The 16,547-nt window shown below is 44.7% G+C and overlaps 1 protein-coding gene across 1 annotated transcript in view; it reads left to right on the top strand.

Moving 5' to 3' along the window:
* The first annotated feature begins 11,437 nt into the window (after nucleotides 1-11,437).
* CYSLTR2 (cysteinyl leukotriene receptor 2) overlaps nucleotides 11,438-16,547 on the top strand; it is a 40,877-nt gene continuing 35,767 nt past the window's right edge. The window contains exon 1 of the mRNA XM_059144486.1: nucleotides 11,438-11,961. The gene's annotated coding sequence lies outside the window, so the exon portion shown is untranslated. The remainder of the gene's footprint in view (nucleotides 11,962-16,547) is intronic.

The following is a 16,547-nucleotide window of genomic DNA, read 5'->3' on the forward strand; positions in this document are numbered from 1 at the left end:
TGCATTGGGCTCTGTTCGGCAGGGAGCCTGCTTCCCCCTCTCCCTCACCTGCCTCTCTGCCTACTTGTGATCTCTGTCTGTCAAATACATAAAATTAAAAAAAAAAAAAAGAACAGTTCTCCCTAGTTATACCAGCACCCAGATCTCTTTAATTCCCACCTAGTACTTTAACGTCCCTAGTTGCCGGTTTTCAAATCTTTTTCTACAAAACTGTACATTAATTAACAAATTTATTTTTTTTTAATCAATCAAGGCATTACTGTGGAGCCTTCGGAAACTCTCTTAGTCTGTCCAGCCCTCAGTTTTATTATGAGAAGAGACCAACAAGACTGACCAGGGAGGAGGGCAGGGTCTCGTCCGTCACCGAGGGTCAGAACATGTTGAGTGTGTTGGGATCCCTGGTAGGACAGGCCCATTACAGGTCTGAGTTGCAAGGGGGATCAGAGAGCCTCCTCAGATAGAACGGCCCTGAGAACCAGGCAAGGTAAGCTTGCCCCCAGTCACAAACCTCTGTCCCAAGAAGGAGACAAAATTCCCACTACAGTGCTGTGTTGTCCTGTGACTGTGTCTCCTATGTCTGGGTCTGATGGAATATTAGGGATGAAGGCAGGGCTGGAGGAGAAGTGGGCACCAAATACCAACAGGAAGCACTATTTCACTGAAAAACTTGAAGATATTGGAGGTATGAACAGTGTCATTTGGTATCCCTCTAATAAAGGATGGAGAAACACATGTTCTCTACATCTCTGCCAAAGCCCACCACACTGCTCAGCACCTCCAGGCCTCCAGCTCCTGGTAGCTATTCCTGAAGGGAAGTGGGAATTGGCGCAAGTGTCCACAGGGGCACCTGGCCCTGAGGAGACAGTGACCAGTGGGGTGGGGAGGGGTGGGGGGCAGATGAAGGGACTGGAAATGGCAGCTGATGAGACTTGCATCCCTTTGGAACATCCCCTGAGGAATCAGGAAATACCTGGGGGGCCCTTTACTCAGGATTGCTTCCCTGCATTAATGGGTGTGAACAGTGAAATTTGTATCACATAAGGATTAGGAACAACACAGGGAAAGATTTGAGTTGGTGCTCAAATTATGGCAGCCCCTAACCCACACAACATCCACAGAGATCGTGACTAACCATTAACCTTACTTGTTTGGTGAGGTGATGGATGTTTCTTCTCATGAGACCCAAGCGGTGTAGTTTCCATTCACTTTTTGGAAACATGAAAAATTGCTCCAGGACTCTTGTTTCTGTCTTAACGAGCTCCTGGGGAGGAAGTCTTCAGGTCAGAGGCCATGAAGGATGTGAACAGCAGAAGAGTGTGATGGGATAAGGCATTGTCCTCCATGTTTTGTGCTGCTGGCCAATCAGTGATTCCTGAAGAATTCCAGACCCATACGTGATGGGTCGCTGGCCCAGCCATATGAACTTTTCTAGTGGTTTTTCATTTGCTTGGTGATAGAACTAGAAATTCTGTGAGGCCTTAGGAGAGCTGGGAATAAATAAAAAGGCCCAAGAACTTCAGGGTCAGTGCCATAAAATCGAGAAAAGAAAATAAGACTGAAAGTTGGGAAAATATTTGTGGACTGTAAGTGCTATTTTCAGGCTCCTGGAAAATACAGAAATGCCACCCTGAAGCATTTAACACTAGATGGGTCAACAAATATGAGGGAGCACTAAAGGAAATCGTGCTGTGGAGGAAGGGGAGGTGACCTATAATTTTCATTCTATCTTGACTTTCTGTCATCACGATAATTTGTATTTCCTTACTATTTAGATAAGCCTCTCTGTACAAACATTCTCGAGCCTTCAGTCCTCAACCTTAACCGAATCTGCCATTTATGATGCTGTTAAGGATTCTATAAAGAAGCCTATGTGTACTGAGCATTGTTAGTGAATAAATCTAAGGGATTTGACAGCTCTATGGGAAGTAAGGAGGGTTGGAAAGGAAAAGGGGGTAGGAAAGAGTAGAGCTGGAAGGGGCAGCTTCAATGTCTATTGGCAAGATGTAATATTTCAGTTAATCTCAGGGTTTGATGAAATTGGGCAGAGATAATTTATTCTTACCCCCATCCAATACTCTTTCTTGTCTTGTTCCTCAATATAAAATTGAATTAAAAAAAAAAAAAAAAAAAGAAAAGGTGAAGGGGCACCTGGGTGGCTCAGTCAGTAAAGCATCTGCCTTCTGCTCAGGTCATGATCTCAGGGTCCTGGGATCAAGCCCCATACTGGGCTCCAGGCTCAGCAGGAAGCCTGCTTCTCCTTCTGCCCCTCTCCCTGCTCATGTTCCCTCCCTCCCTCTCGCAAATAAATAAATATATTTTTTAAAGTGAAGATTTTCATCCATCTTCATCAGAAAATGAGATGCTTACCCTCCTATTTTACTGAAAAGTCAAAGAAAGCTTTTAAGGGGAATTGGAGGCAACCAAGATGGCAACCTAGCAGGCTCCTGAGCACCTCTCCTGTGGATATACGGAATGTACAATTACTCAGAGCACGGTCAAGAAACTAGCCGAGTGACTTATACACATCGGAGGAATGAGAAAATACCAAAATGTGTTGAAAGACTGAGACACACCGTTACCATAAACTACTCCCAACACACATACAACTAGGCGGGAAGTCATAAGTCTCTGCTTTGGGGGGAGGAGTAAGGGGTTTGGATTCCACATCCAGTGCCCCAACTGTGAAGACTCCCAGTACAGGAGCTGAGTTCTTGAAATACTTAATTCTGAAATCCAATGGTCTTGTGTCTGAGACCCACAAAACTATAGCAAACAAAGAGGCAGTTCTTAAGGACTCTGAGCGCTGTCCCCCAGGGCCCAATGCAGGCAAAACAGGCAAAATGATTCATCTCTGTCTTTTCCTGAATGAGAGGTTTACCTGTATACTTTCAAAGCTTCTGCCAGTCTTCTAATTTATCACAATCCAACCTCCATTCCCCCTTAAAAAATGTTGAACTCAAAGAAACAAAGTAGGAAATTGGTTGCCAGGGGCTGGGGGTGGGATTGGAGAAATAGGGAAAGGTTGGTAAAGGGCTACTAAAAAGAGAGACAGAGAGACAGAGATATGACAATAACAATTTACATTTTAATCCAGAATTATTAGACATTCTCTCCCCACCCCCTGCCATGCCTCCATACAATTTCATATTTGGGAAAGTGGACATCCCACTGTTGGATTGCCAAGTTTATTTAAGTCCATATTTTTTTTCTTTTTGTCAAAATACCTGGAAATAAGAGTAATAATAAACATTTGGTTTGGGTTTATGATGGACATTATACTATAAATTATAAATACTTTATATATATTACTTAACTTAATGATCATAACAATTTCATAGAGTAGACATTATTATACCCACTTTTCAGATGAGGCAATGGAGCCTCACTATCAGACAGGATACGTTCAACTTAAAGTTACAGAAAACCCAAATCAAAGTGGTTTTGTTGTGGAAAATAAGAATCAGACTTGTGAGAAATCAAGCAACACTTGGAGAAGTAGGTGAACTTGGTTTATTTTACACTGGTGGACCCAGACAAGCTTGCACTCGAAATTCTGGGCCCTGGGCATTGGGGTTATAGAGCTTTTATAGGGGAGTGCAGGAGGTGAGTGTCCAAGGGCTATGCTGACCGCTGGTTGGTGGGTTTAAACTGGGAGGGGGGGTTCTTTAGGTGGGAACAAAGGTTAGGGCAGGGAGCTTATGGAGGGAGGCCTATTTATAGAAGCAGAAAGGGCTGGTTTTATATGGCTCCTGGAGAGGCTTCTGTTTATCTCTTGCTATTTCTAGTAACTTTCTATCTTCTGGGCCTGCCAGCCTAGGCCTGCTCTGGGAAAATTTCCTCTTCAACTTGACCAATGTAGATTCAGTAACCCATGTTACTGAAAAAGACCAAGAGTTGGTGGGACCAAGCACAATTCAGTATTCTTATTTCATTTCTCTGAGATTCTCTAGGCTTTTTCTTCCTCCAGATGTCAGATTCATCCCCAGGATGGTATCATGATTGCTAAGAGAACTGTGGGTCTCACAGCCACCTAGGACTATATCCAGGATCTCTTGCTGTGGTCCTCTGTAGAGAGTGAGGAAACTTTCCCAGAATCCTTTGACTACCTTCTTCTCACATCTCACAAACCTGAGATTTTATCACCTGTCCATGTGTGAACCAGTACCTGTGACTATTTGAATGCCTTGTGCTGACTAGCTTGGGCCCGAGTTTCTAAACCAAACCCTGGCAAGGATCATGGGATTATTCTTAGCAATCTACAAGGCAAATAAAAGAAAAATAAGAGTGAAAATGCCCAAGACTCAGGCTCTGGTCTCTATTCTGCCTCATTGGGTGTGTCAGTGAGTCCATGGAACTTTCTTTTGCCTCAGCCATAAAATGATGACTTCCATCTACCAGATGAGGTCTAGGTAACTTCAGGCTCTAAGCACTGGTGGGCTCCCTTCAGTGTGCTCTCCTTCCCAGTTCCCCTGGGACCTTCCCAGTCAGTGCTGAGACACTGCCATTACTGTCCTCTAGCCCTACCCATTCCTCAGTGTTGTGGCAGGGATGTGAGCGCCCTAGCCACGTGACCTTGTGGAATGGTGCTGTGTCTCAGCTTCCTTGTTTATAAAATGGGGCCAAAACATCTCTCTCCAAGGCTCTTGAAAGAATTAAGACAGTGCTTGTTAAGTAGCTAGAAAATGCCAAAGACTTAGTAGGCATGTGGTAGTTTTTGTTCCCCTCCCTTTCTCCTCTGTTGTCCTCTTTCTAAGGTCAGTGACCAGCTCTTAACTCACTTTGTAAACCTTTATTATCTAGCTCAAACCCTGCATGTAGCAGTGTCCTGTGAAGTTCATTTCAGTGAGTGAATAAATTCCCTTCTTGTACAACTGTAACCAGGGTCAGCCAGTGCTAGGGGACGAGGCATTGCTTGCTGGTGTTGGCATCAAGTCTGTGGGGCTGGAATGGGAAGAGAAGGCATTCTAGAAGGTAAGATATCTCTAAACAAGACATAGATGCAGGAAAAGGCAAGGCTTACTCCAGAAACTGTGACCCCCGGGTGATAAGAAAAAAGCAGTCATGTGAAAATCTGGGGCAAGGATTCAGACAGCAAGGCTCTATGGTAGAAATGAGCTTGAAGTGTTCAAGGGTCAGAAATAATCAAGTATGGCTAGAGGATAGGGAAAGAAGAGCAGAGTTGAAGGAAATAGATTTGGAATGGCAAGCATAGTTTGGATTATGTAGGACTTTGAAGGGCTTTAGATTTTATACCAGTCACCATGTTTGAAGGGTTTATGTAAGGTCATATGATCAGATCTATGCAATGGGAAGATCACTCTGACTGGTGTGTGGAGAACGGATTGTAGTGAGCTGGAGTGGCAACGGAGAGATCAGTATGGAAGTAGTTACTATAACCCAGCTGTGTTGGTCATGGTTCTCCAGGGAAACAGAACCAATAGGATATATAAAAAAAACAATAGGTTATATAAAGATATTTATAGAGAGATATTATATATAATGTAGGGATATTTATTAAATGGAATTGGTTCATACCATTATAAAGTCTGAGAAGTCCCACCACCTGTAGTCTGCAAGCTGGAGGCCCAGGAGAGCTGAGGTATTGTTTGAAAGCCTGAGAACTACAGAGCTGATAAATCTATCGGGAAATGTGGATCCCAGTCCAAGTCTGAAGGCCTGAGAACCAGGTGCACTGAAGGGGGAGAAGATCAGTATTCAACTCAGGTCTTGAACAGGTTAGATGATGTTCACCCATATGGAGGTGGATCATCTTTACTCAGACCACCAATTCAAATGCTAACCTCTTCTGGAAGAGGTTAATCCGATATTTTATGTTTAATCCTATATTGAGTCATCCTTCGGCCCAGTCAAGTTGACACATAAAATTAACCATCTTACTAGCTGAGAGATAATAGTGTTTCAGATCAGGGTGAGTGCCACGGTAATGGTGAGCCAACAAGATTTGCTGATGAATTGTATGTTTATTTGGTTTAGTTAATATTAGGTTCTGCTCTATCCAAAAAAAAAAAAAAGGAAGAAATTTATTGTTCTCTGAAGTCAAAGTCTTTGTAGGAAATCCAGGACTGATGCAGCCCTCTGTGCCAGTTAACAGTTCTGCCTGCCTTCTCTCCAAATTCTCCCTTTTAAGTTGGAAACATACTGGGCCTGTCGCACCACTGTGTTTTGGACGCACATACTTTGCTTGAGTTCACACGTTCACAGTAGAGAGGAATTTTGCCTCAGAACAAATCATACCTTGGGTGTCACTTACGCCTGATTTAGATGCTGTTTATTTTATTTTCTTTTTTTAAAGGTTTTATTTATTTATTTAACAGACAGAAATCACAAGTAGGCAGAGAGACAGGCAGAGAGAGAGAGAGAGGAGGAAGCAGGCTCCCCACTGAGCAGAGAGCCCGATGCGGGGCTAGATCCCAGGACCCTGGGATCATGACCTGAGGAGAAGGCAGAGGCATTAACCCACTGAGCCACCCAGGTGCCCCTTAGATGCTGTTTAGAGCTGAACTTGGAGTCGATGCTGAAATGGGTTGAGACTGTGGGCCTGCGAGGATGGGAGCAATATATTTTACATATGAGAAAGACATACATTTGGGGGTCCAAAGGGTGGAGAATTTTGGACTGAATTGTGTTCTCCCCAGATTCTTATGTTGAAGCCCCAACCCCCAAAATGACTATATTTGGAGACAGGGCTTCTAAAGAGGTAAGTCAAGGGAGGTCCTAAGTGTAGAGCTCTAATGCAATGTGACTGGTGTCTTTAGAAGTAAGAAGACATCAGGGGATTTATGTGAGTGAGTGCAGAGGGAAAAGGCCACGTGAAGACACAGCAAGGAGGGGACCATCTGCAAGCCAACGAGAGGCCTCAAGAGAAAGCAAATCTGTTTACTTCTTGATCTTGGAATTCTAGCCTCAAGTACTGTGAGGAAATAAATGTCTGTTGGTTAAGCCTCCTGGTCTGTGTTGTGGCAGCCTAGCAAACCAACACAGATTTTGCTTCTTCACTCCAAATCCATTCTTCATTGCCTTATTTGTAGCACTGGAGTTGGATTCTGTAAGCACTTTTCCTTTGCTGGTTGGCCTGATGTTAGCTTTGTCAGTAGATGGTACAATAGGGATATGACAAGAAGAAGGAGCTTCTCTTCTTGGTTATGGCTCTCTTTCTCTTCCTCTTGCACCTACAGGGTAACTCCCAGTGGCTTGCGTACAGGGCATCCCATGACCATCTCTGTCCAGTTTTGGCCCACAGTTTCCTACCCACTTTTAGTCCACAGGCTGTCAATCTCCTTTAAAGTAACTGGCCTAAGCAAACTTCTCCACCTCTAGTGGGCTCTGGCACACCTTTTCCAACAAGTTCTGAGCCCCTCTCCCCTTTCAAATTTGTTCCTTCATTGGCTACTCTTTCTCAGCCCTCAGGTATTCTTTAGAGTTTTCTTTTATCTGCTTTTAGAACCCAATCCCCTAAAAATAGTTAATAATTCTTTATATTAAACATTGCCCGTTTAAATTCTATCTCCAGCCTAGACCCTGGATAATATACATACTAGCAGCTCACTACTAGGGCATCTTAGGGTGGTGGCCCTCATCCCCCTGGTCCAAAACAGCCTCTGCCTTGAAGACATCATGACAGAAAAAATGATAAAGGAAAGACAAAAAGTTGTCCCTTGGCGCTTCCCAGTCCTAGGGCTACAACTGGGTGCAAGGGAAATGGAGAAGTGCCATCTTCATTCTGGGTGCACATGTGCCCAGTAAAAGTTCTATACTATGGAAGAAAAGAAAATAGTAGAGCCAAATAGGAGTCCCTATATCAGTTGGAAGTGAACTCAAGAAATCAAGATTAACTGCCAGGTTGTTGTGTGTGCAAAAAATATAAATGGTAGTGTCATTTATTAGGATGGGTAAAGCTGGAAGTTGAGAAGATTTTGGGGGTAGGGGTGGGTGGAGAAAGAATCAAAGATTCTGTTCTGTCACATTCAAATTGATGTTCTCATTAGAAATTTAAGTTAAGCCATCAACCAAAGAAACCTGGAACTCAGGAGAGTCATAAACATACAGCTGACATTCAAAGCACTATGATTGGATGAGATCACCTAGGGAAGGAATATAAAAAGGGAAAAGAACAGAGGACACAGCCTGAGACTCCCAGCATTCAGAGGTCACGTAGAAGAAGGGAGCCAGCAAAGGAAGCTAAGAGGGAGTAGCCATTGATATTTGATGAAACTAATGATTGTTAATTTTTTTAGGTGTGGTCATTATTATTTTTTTTATAAAAGAGCCCTTATTTAGAGAAACAGAAATATTTATGGATGAAGTAATATATCTGGGATGTATAAATCATTTGGGAGTGGGAAATGAGTAGGAGATAAATGAAACAAGATTGGTCATGAGTTGAAGCTGATTGATAAGAACACTGGAGTTGATTATATTACCCTGTTTACTTTTTTACATATTTAAAACAAAATAGCTGTCACTTGTGGTCTTGTTAAGAGTTGTTGGGCGAGCTTATTGATGAGGATGAAAGCCTGGGCTGAGAGGGGAACTTGGGTAGAGAATGGAGGATGAGGGAGTAGAATGAAAAAGACAATTTCTTTAAACACACATCAAGCATGGGCTGTACATCTTACTGGTCCTTGGTAATTGTTGACTACATGTTGGGCATGAAGCCAAGCACAGGTGAACAAGGAACAGGAATTGCCTATGTAGGATGGAGGGAAGAGAAATAAGAGAGATAAGAGTAGTTTCTAAATGATCCTCTATCCCCTTGGGTCTGCCTAGAATGCGGCCATTTGTGGGAGCTTAATATACCCTAATGGAGTAATCCGAGGTCCATGGGAGGATATATTCAACTCAATTCAATCTAAGCAATGTTTACTGAGAACCTGTGTATTTAGAATGGCAGGCTACATGCTGAGCGTCCCTCGAAAAGCTTATAATTCAGTTGGAGAGAGGGCATAAACCATGCACGAAAATGCCAGGCAACTCCTGCTATGTGCCAAATAGTGAAAATAAATTGCTTTGTCTACTCTTTTCAGGTAAGTGAAGCCGTTAAGAGGTTTGTTTGAACTGTAGAGTCTCAAGAACACCCACTTTAAGACACTGAGGGGGCCACAAAGCAGAAACTTGCAAATAGAGAGGTAGATGGTTTGTTTAGTAATTATCCCTTTCCCCGCAAGTGCCGCGAATCTGTATTCCCCAGAAAGAACAGTTACTAACCCAATCTTTCTCCTTGTGTATAATCCTATTAATTCCTCATAAAATTATGTCATATGTTGCAATTTCCCAACATCCTCTATATTAGGCTTTTCCAGAGAAACAGAACAAATAGAATACATACACCCACACACCCCCACACACACATTCATATACACATACACAAATTTATTTTACAGAATTGGCTCATCCAAATGTGGGGGCCAAGTTCAAAACCCGTGGGACAGACTGGTAGGCTGGAAATTCTGATGCAAACTAATGATGTCTTGGGTCCAAATTTCATAGGGCAGTAGGCCAGAAACTCAGACAGGTTTTCTATATTGCAGTCTTGAGAATTTCTTCTATTTGAGGGAAACTCACATAGTCTTTCTCTTAAAGCCTTCATCTGACTGGATGAGGCCCAACTGCATGACAGAGGATATTCTGCTTTAGTGAAAGTCTACTGATTAAGTGTTAATCACATTAAAAAATACCTTGCAGCAACCTCTGGACTGGTGTTTGACCTAGTAACTGACCAACATCACCTAGCCATGCTGACACATGAAATTGACTATCATACCTGCCTAGCAGATAACACTAAAGGAGTTTTTAATTCATCTGTTTTTTTTTTTTCTGCAGAATGTTTATACTCTATTGAATGTATAATTTCTGTGAAAGTATCTTCTCTGAACTGGGATTCTTTCAGCTCCTTAATAGTAGGCTCTATTTTCAATTCACCTTTCCATCCTCTCCCAAAACCTAGCACAATACCATGAATTACCAGGTCCTGTGCCAAGCACTTTCCACACATTAACGTGGTTGTCCCGGACAACAGCCTCATTTGGCTGCTACACTGTTGTGACCATTTCATGGTGAGCAAAGAGGCTCAGAGAGAGTAAGTCACATGCACACACACACACATACACACACACACACACACACACACACACACACACACACACATACACAGCTGGAAAGGGCAAGGCAAGGTGGAGCCCATGCTGGGCTATTGCTCCCTGCAGAGTCCTGGCATTTCTTCCAAGATTCCTTCTGCCACAAAGGCCCTCATTCCCCACCTGGGACCACTGCTTCTGTCCCAGAGCCAACTCCTGCCCCACAAGCTCGAAGCAGCCTTTTTCTGTTGTGTTTTGCCTTAGGAAGAGCCTGCCAGCACCAGCTACGTCCTGGACTGAGACGATGTTGGATGGAAATCCAATCTCTGCGCCCTAGCAACTAAAAGAGCCCTCGGGTGTGGGTGACTCGGGAAGCTAAGCCTTATTGTAATTCTCATATTCAGAAGGGTTGTCACTCATACAGGGGCACCTGTAGTGTTAGCTGGGCCCTAGGACCCACCATTCCTCCTCCAGGCCCCGACCAGCTCAAGGACTTAGGAATGTTTGCTTTCTTTTTTTTTTTTTTTTAAAGATTATTTATTTATTTATTTGTCAGAGAGAGAGAGAGAGAGAGAGAGCGAGCACAGGCAGACAGAGTGGAAGGCAGAGTCAGAGGGAGAAGCAGGCTCCCTGCGGAGCAAGGAGCCCGATGTGGGACTCGATCCCAGGACGCTGGGATCATGACCTGAGCCGAAGGCAGCTGCTTAACCAACTGAGCCACCCAGGCGTCCCAGGAATATTTGCTTTCTGCCTCTCTCCACTAGGCAGTGACTCTCCTGAGGGCAGGACCCATGTCTTAGGTAGTGTTGTATACCTCCCTCCAGCATGGGGACTGATACAGCTTGGCTTAATGTCTGCTGAACAAATGGATTTTAAAAAACAAAATGAAACAAAAAAGAGGTAGAGGAAGGGAGGAGCCCAGATGTATTTTTTGAAGTTGGCAAGATTATTTCATTTCTTTCTTCATTTGTACATGTATATTTATTGAGCATCTAGTACGTGTCAGTCAGAGTATAGACAGTGGGGCTACAAACGCATGTGAGATGTTCTAATTCTGGAGAAACTCATTTATTCTTTCCCACTATTTTGCACAGAGGAAAAACAACACCCCTACAGCAAGCTGGTTCCTTAAAGTACCCTACGAGGTTTCCTGGGGTTTCATCCTTCCAGGCTCCAAATTACCTTACATGTTCAAAACAGAAGATCCTTTTTATGTATACTAGGGGAAGGAATTTATAAATGCTGACATTCCTGGAGTGTGGAAAATTTGGATTTCAGAATGCCTTCTTCACTGCATGTTTCCCATCTGTTTGTTTTTCCGCAGCATTTACTCCTCGGTTGAATCCACCGCTCTGCACTCCACCGGGACAGAGCCCAGGCTGGACTGCCAGGCAGAGCTCCTTTTCCTTTTGCGGGCTCCCTGCCTCCCTGTTGAAGCAGAGGGTGGTTGCTAATTGGGCCCTGAGACGTCATCAGTAGGAGCCTCATGGCTCATCTGTTCAAAGCAAAGTGGATTTGTTCGTCTGGACAGTTCCTAAGTGTCTTGGTTCGTTGGACCTCCCTAATGACTCGGATGAAATAATGTAGTTTTCTGGGCTCTGAGGAATTCTGAGGCCTCCAGCTATTAAATCAACTGCAAAGTACTCTTTAGGTACTTGAACGCATGACATATTTTGTGTTACTGTTTTCGTGGGCCACCCACTTGGGCTCATTCTACTGAGCATGCCCAGCTGAGAGGGACATGCTGCCCCCCTTTCCATGGCTGTTGAGAAGGAGAAGCCGGATAAATTGAGAAAGCCGTAGTGTCAAATAAATGAGTGCCATGGAAAAGCTCAGCAATGCTAAGAGGAGGCCAACCTTTCTGTGAGTAAGTAGAAATCCGTTAATATCGATGGGGGGTTTATAGTGTCAGGGGGCTCTCCGGTGTGTATCCCAGGCATCTGCTAATGGCAGGAAGATGCATGATTACCAGCATCTCTGAAATGTGGGCGCCTCATGATTTAGGTGATGTCTTGGCTGATGATATTTGCAAGGGTCCTCGCAGTGACCACATGGGTATGGGTGGGGAAGTGCCTGTCTGGACCAGGCGCACAGTGGGTGCCCAGTAGCTGTGACTGTGGGGCATCTGAGTGTGGTGAACGCATGTCCCTCTTTGAGCGAGGACCTCGTCAGCTCACGCAGGCAGGAGTGGGATAGCTGCCAGAGACCAACCAGGAACACAGAACCCCCTCTAAGTACTTAAAACAGGGAAGGTTTCTGCTGTGCTGGAGGAGCTGAGACCAGAGGGAGATGCGGTGACACAGAGATTAGCACAGTGGGACGCTATCACCATGGTGGCTGTAGGGACAGAGTGGGGACATTGCCTTCCCCAAGCTTCAGGGCCGCCTTGCAGAAGCCTGGGTCGTGGCAGGCAGGAGCTGGAGCCACAGAAAAGACACAGCAGCCATCAGAAACACCCCCTGAAGGCGAATGGGAAGAGATATCCCGTCTCCTCACTCCCTTCTTCCGCATTCCACCCTCCCCAAGAGCCAAATCCAGCCGGAAGCTGGGCTGACCCGAGGGTCTGAGGTAGGCAGCCTCTAGGGCTGGGCCTGACACCCCAGTGCAGAGAGAGCAGGGTAGAAGGCGCGGTGGCTGTGAAGGATAGAGCTGAGGGTAAGCAAGCCCAGGCTCTGGTGGCCCAAAGGGCTTTGGATCCTGCCTCAGTGACAAAGGGACCAGGAGAATGGTCTGGCTCAGGTCTTCATCTGGGGTGAGAGTCTATTTCCAACTAGCTCTTCCCTCTTTTTCTTGTTCCCAACCTTTCCATGCTTATTTCCCAAATGTCCCTGAGGTTTTCTGCTCACGCTAGGCCATCCTTTTGTCTATGGAGGAAAGGAGGAGACACCACAGACCCAGTGTGACCTCAGGCCATCACTGTGCTGCCATTGTGTCTGCTGTTTAAATGCCTGAGATGGGCAGGCCAATCAAATGCCTTGAGCTGGCCAAGCACAGAGGGAATCAGGTTAATGCCACCATTTCTGCCATTCTGCCTAGAACTGGGCAGAAATTGCTCATAGGGTCTCTCAGGGAACCCCAGGCGCCTGGCTCTAGGGTGGGAGATGAGGAAAGTCCCCCACCCTTGAGCCACCTACATTGATTCTTAAAGCTCTGGCTTCAGGGGTGCCTGGGTGGCTCAGTGGGTTAAAGCCTCTGTCTTTGGCTCAGGTCATGATCCCAGGGTCCTGGGATCAAGCCCTGCATCCATCTCTCTGCTCAGCGGGGAGCCTGCTTCCTCCTCTCTCTCTGCCTGCTTCTCTGTGATCTGTCAAATAAATAAATAAAATCTTAAAAAAAAAAAAAAAAAAAAAGCTCTGGCTTCAGACTCAGACTCAACCCAGAGAAGGCAGGGAACAGAACGTTCCTTAGGGTTTTCTGATAGACCTTTGCTCTTTTTCTCAAGAGTCATTCCTCCACCATCCACCACATTAAACTCCATGCTACAAAAATCCGCGCTTACATTCTATTATTGAAACTAACCCAGAGCATCCACGTGGTCTGTCACCCTGAAACTGGGAATAGCTTTATGCCTCAGGGGAACAAAAATAACCCTGACAGCAGTTTAATCTCCCAACTACTGTGCATCTATTGACGGAATAGAATTCAATCATTAAAGTATTTCATCTGAAGTGGGAAAATGCTTTAAGGTGTTAGTGGAAAAAAGCAGGATGCAAATTTACGTCAAACAAAGGGAACGACAACTGTGCAAATAACAGCAGAGAAAAAATACCTAGAAGGGAATGTACTACAATGTGGTCTTCTAGGGGATGGCGCGATGATTGATTTTTTGTGCAAAGATACTAAATTAAGCCCAGAATTCCTTGTGTTACTTATCATTGTGTCCTCCTTCCTTCCCCTCCAGCACGGAGAGGGTTCCAGTGTATTTCTAAGACCATACAACTAAAGTGCCAAGATTGGACCAGACTATCTCTTGACTCCCTTCAGGATTCTTACCTGGCCACCTGCCACCTCAGGCCAAGGTGGGAGTTAAGAAGGTGCTCACTGCCGAGACCAAAGCTATGGAGGGCAGGGAGAGAGTGTGAGATCATCTTAAGCCAGGATCATGGCAGCGCCGTTGAGATTTGGAAGAAACCAGAAGGGACGGATGAGCCATTACAGATTTGAAACTAAACTAGCAAGTTTCAATGAATTCTCTTCTGTACCATGCATTTTGTAGAGGCTCTAATCCTTTGCTGTTGGGTGGGGTTTTTTTGTATGTTTGGTTTTTAGGATGCTACATTGTTAGGTGCTAATTTATCCCAAATGACTTGACTATTTGCTTCCTCTCAAAGGCTTAGGGTAAGCAGCAAGAGATTTTATGGGTCTCCATGAGGCATGGCCTAAAGGGAGAAGAAAGGGTCTGATAGGGAAAAAGAAGGATGTAAAGATAACTTCAGCCCCCTCCACACAGACAGCTCAGCCTGAACCCAGTTGTAAGAGTTATAGCTTGGGAAATGGACCAGCTCCTTCCCAAAGACTGTTGACTGGGCCTCTGAAAGAGACCCGGAGTCTGTTGGCTCCCATTCTCATGCAGACTCTGAAGGGACCTGGAGTCTGTTGAGTCTCATTCTCATGCAAACTCTACAAGGGATGCACACCTCCTGTTAGAATTTCTAACCTGGCAACTCATCACCAAAGTGTTCAAAAGCACTTTGCCAAGGCAGAAGTGTGAGGGTTGGACGGTATGTGTCACATGACCAGCATGCAGCACATTTCTCTCCATCTCCTCCCCGCCCCTCCATCTCCTCCCAGCCCCTCTGACTAAACTGGACTGGAGCGGCCATGAGTGCTCACTCCAGTCCCACTGCCTCTCCAGAGAGCTGATCCCACTCAGGAAGCTAAGTTGTTCCGTTGAAGGGAGAATCCAATATGAGAGGTTAAAAATCAAAACATAAATTAAAAATAGAAGGATTTTTATTTTCATTAAAAAAAAAATCCACTATGGATTAGTTAAACCTATTAGTCTACTGTTCCCTTTCTCCCCACATTTCGGGTCTTTGTGGTCGGGGAAGCTTAGGCGTATGAGTTCCCCAGGGCTGCCATAACAAATTACCATCAGTTGGTGGTTTAAAACAACAGAAATTCCTTCACAGTTCTGGAGGCCAGAAGTCTGAAATCAAGGCGCTCCATCTAGAGGCTCTGGGGAAATCCTTCCTTGCCTTTTTTGAGTTTTGGGTGGTATCAGGAATTCCTTGGCTAATGGTTGCCCCTCTGTAACCAGTGCAAATGGCCTTCCTTCTCTGGGTGACTCTGTCAAAAGTCCTTCAGCTTTTCTGTCACAAGCATAACCACGACTACATTTTGGGCCCATCTGGATAATCCAGGAGACACTCTTCTCAGGATTCTTCACTTTGTCACAGCTTTTGCCATATGAGGCCATGTTTGGTCATCTTTCCCAGCACCAGAGAACCCACATGGGGAGGGGAAGTATTTCAACTGTCCAGTATGCTTTCTAGGTGGTTCAGTTTGGTTTGGGTTTTTAAACTTGAAGCAGCCCAGTGATTAGTAATTGCAATAATAAACTAGTATAGTCCCTCCCGGGTAGGCTTTGTTTCACTCAAGATCAGGCAATGCCTGAGGAGTGACTGCTCAAGTGATGGCTCAGAGGGAACGAGGTCCTGGAGGGCTGGGTGTAGGGGGATTCATCCCTCACAATCTGCGGGGCCATCAGCTGTGAATCCTGTTACCACACTTCCAGTCCTAGTAAACCATACTGGCTTTGCTTTTTGTATACTTAAACTTCTGTGTATCCAGTATAAGTAAGGAATGAACATTAAAACTGGTTAACTGTGTTAACATCTCTCCAAGGATCATGATTTGTAAGCAGTTGAGCCACTGTGAAGACAAGTTACTCTGACTCAGAATACTCTGGGATTACGATGGGGACCTATCTTTCGTGCCACCATTCAGTCCATTACACAGCACAAGTTTTTTAGTTTTATCATAGAATGAACCCTCCTGTGCATACACTTTGGTGCTTTCTAAATTCCCTGAGCTTGCTTCTATTCTTTGCCTTTGTTAATGACCCATATAGACATGACTCCCACGAACTTCTTCCGTGGTGTTTAATCTTGCATCATGAAAATAAGCTACTTTCTCCCTAGCATCTTAACAGTAGTTCTGACTTTGTAGGAATCCCAGATTTGTGTTTACAAGAACATACCTGCTAGATTCAAGTTTATGACTCTAAAACTCTTGAGTAAAACGTTCTGTGACTAGGGCATCAGTGTAATCAGCAAGAAATTGATGCCAAAATTCCCCAGTTCACTTTGTTGTGCAAGACCAGCTAAGATCTCCTTAAAAATGAGAGCAGATTCCCACCTTCCCTGCAGGAGATCTATAAGCCCTTAAGAGTCCCAGACAAGCTCTCTGTGTCCTGAAACGTGCTGCACATGAAACAGGCTGACTTTTTTT

The sequence above is a fragment of the Mustela lutreola genome, chromosome 13 (assembly GCF_030435805.1).
Source record: "Mustela lutreola isolate mMusLut2 chromosome 13, mMusLut2.pri, whole genome shotgun sequence".
NCBI lineage: Eukaryota > Metazoa > Chordata > Mammalia > Carnivora > Mustelidae > Mustela > Mustela lutreola.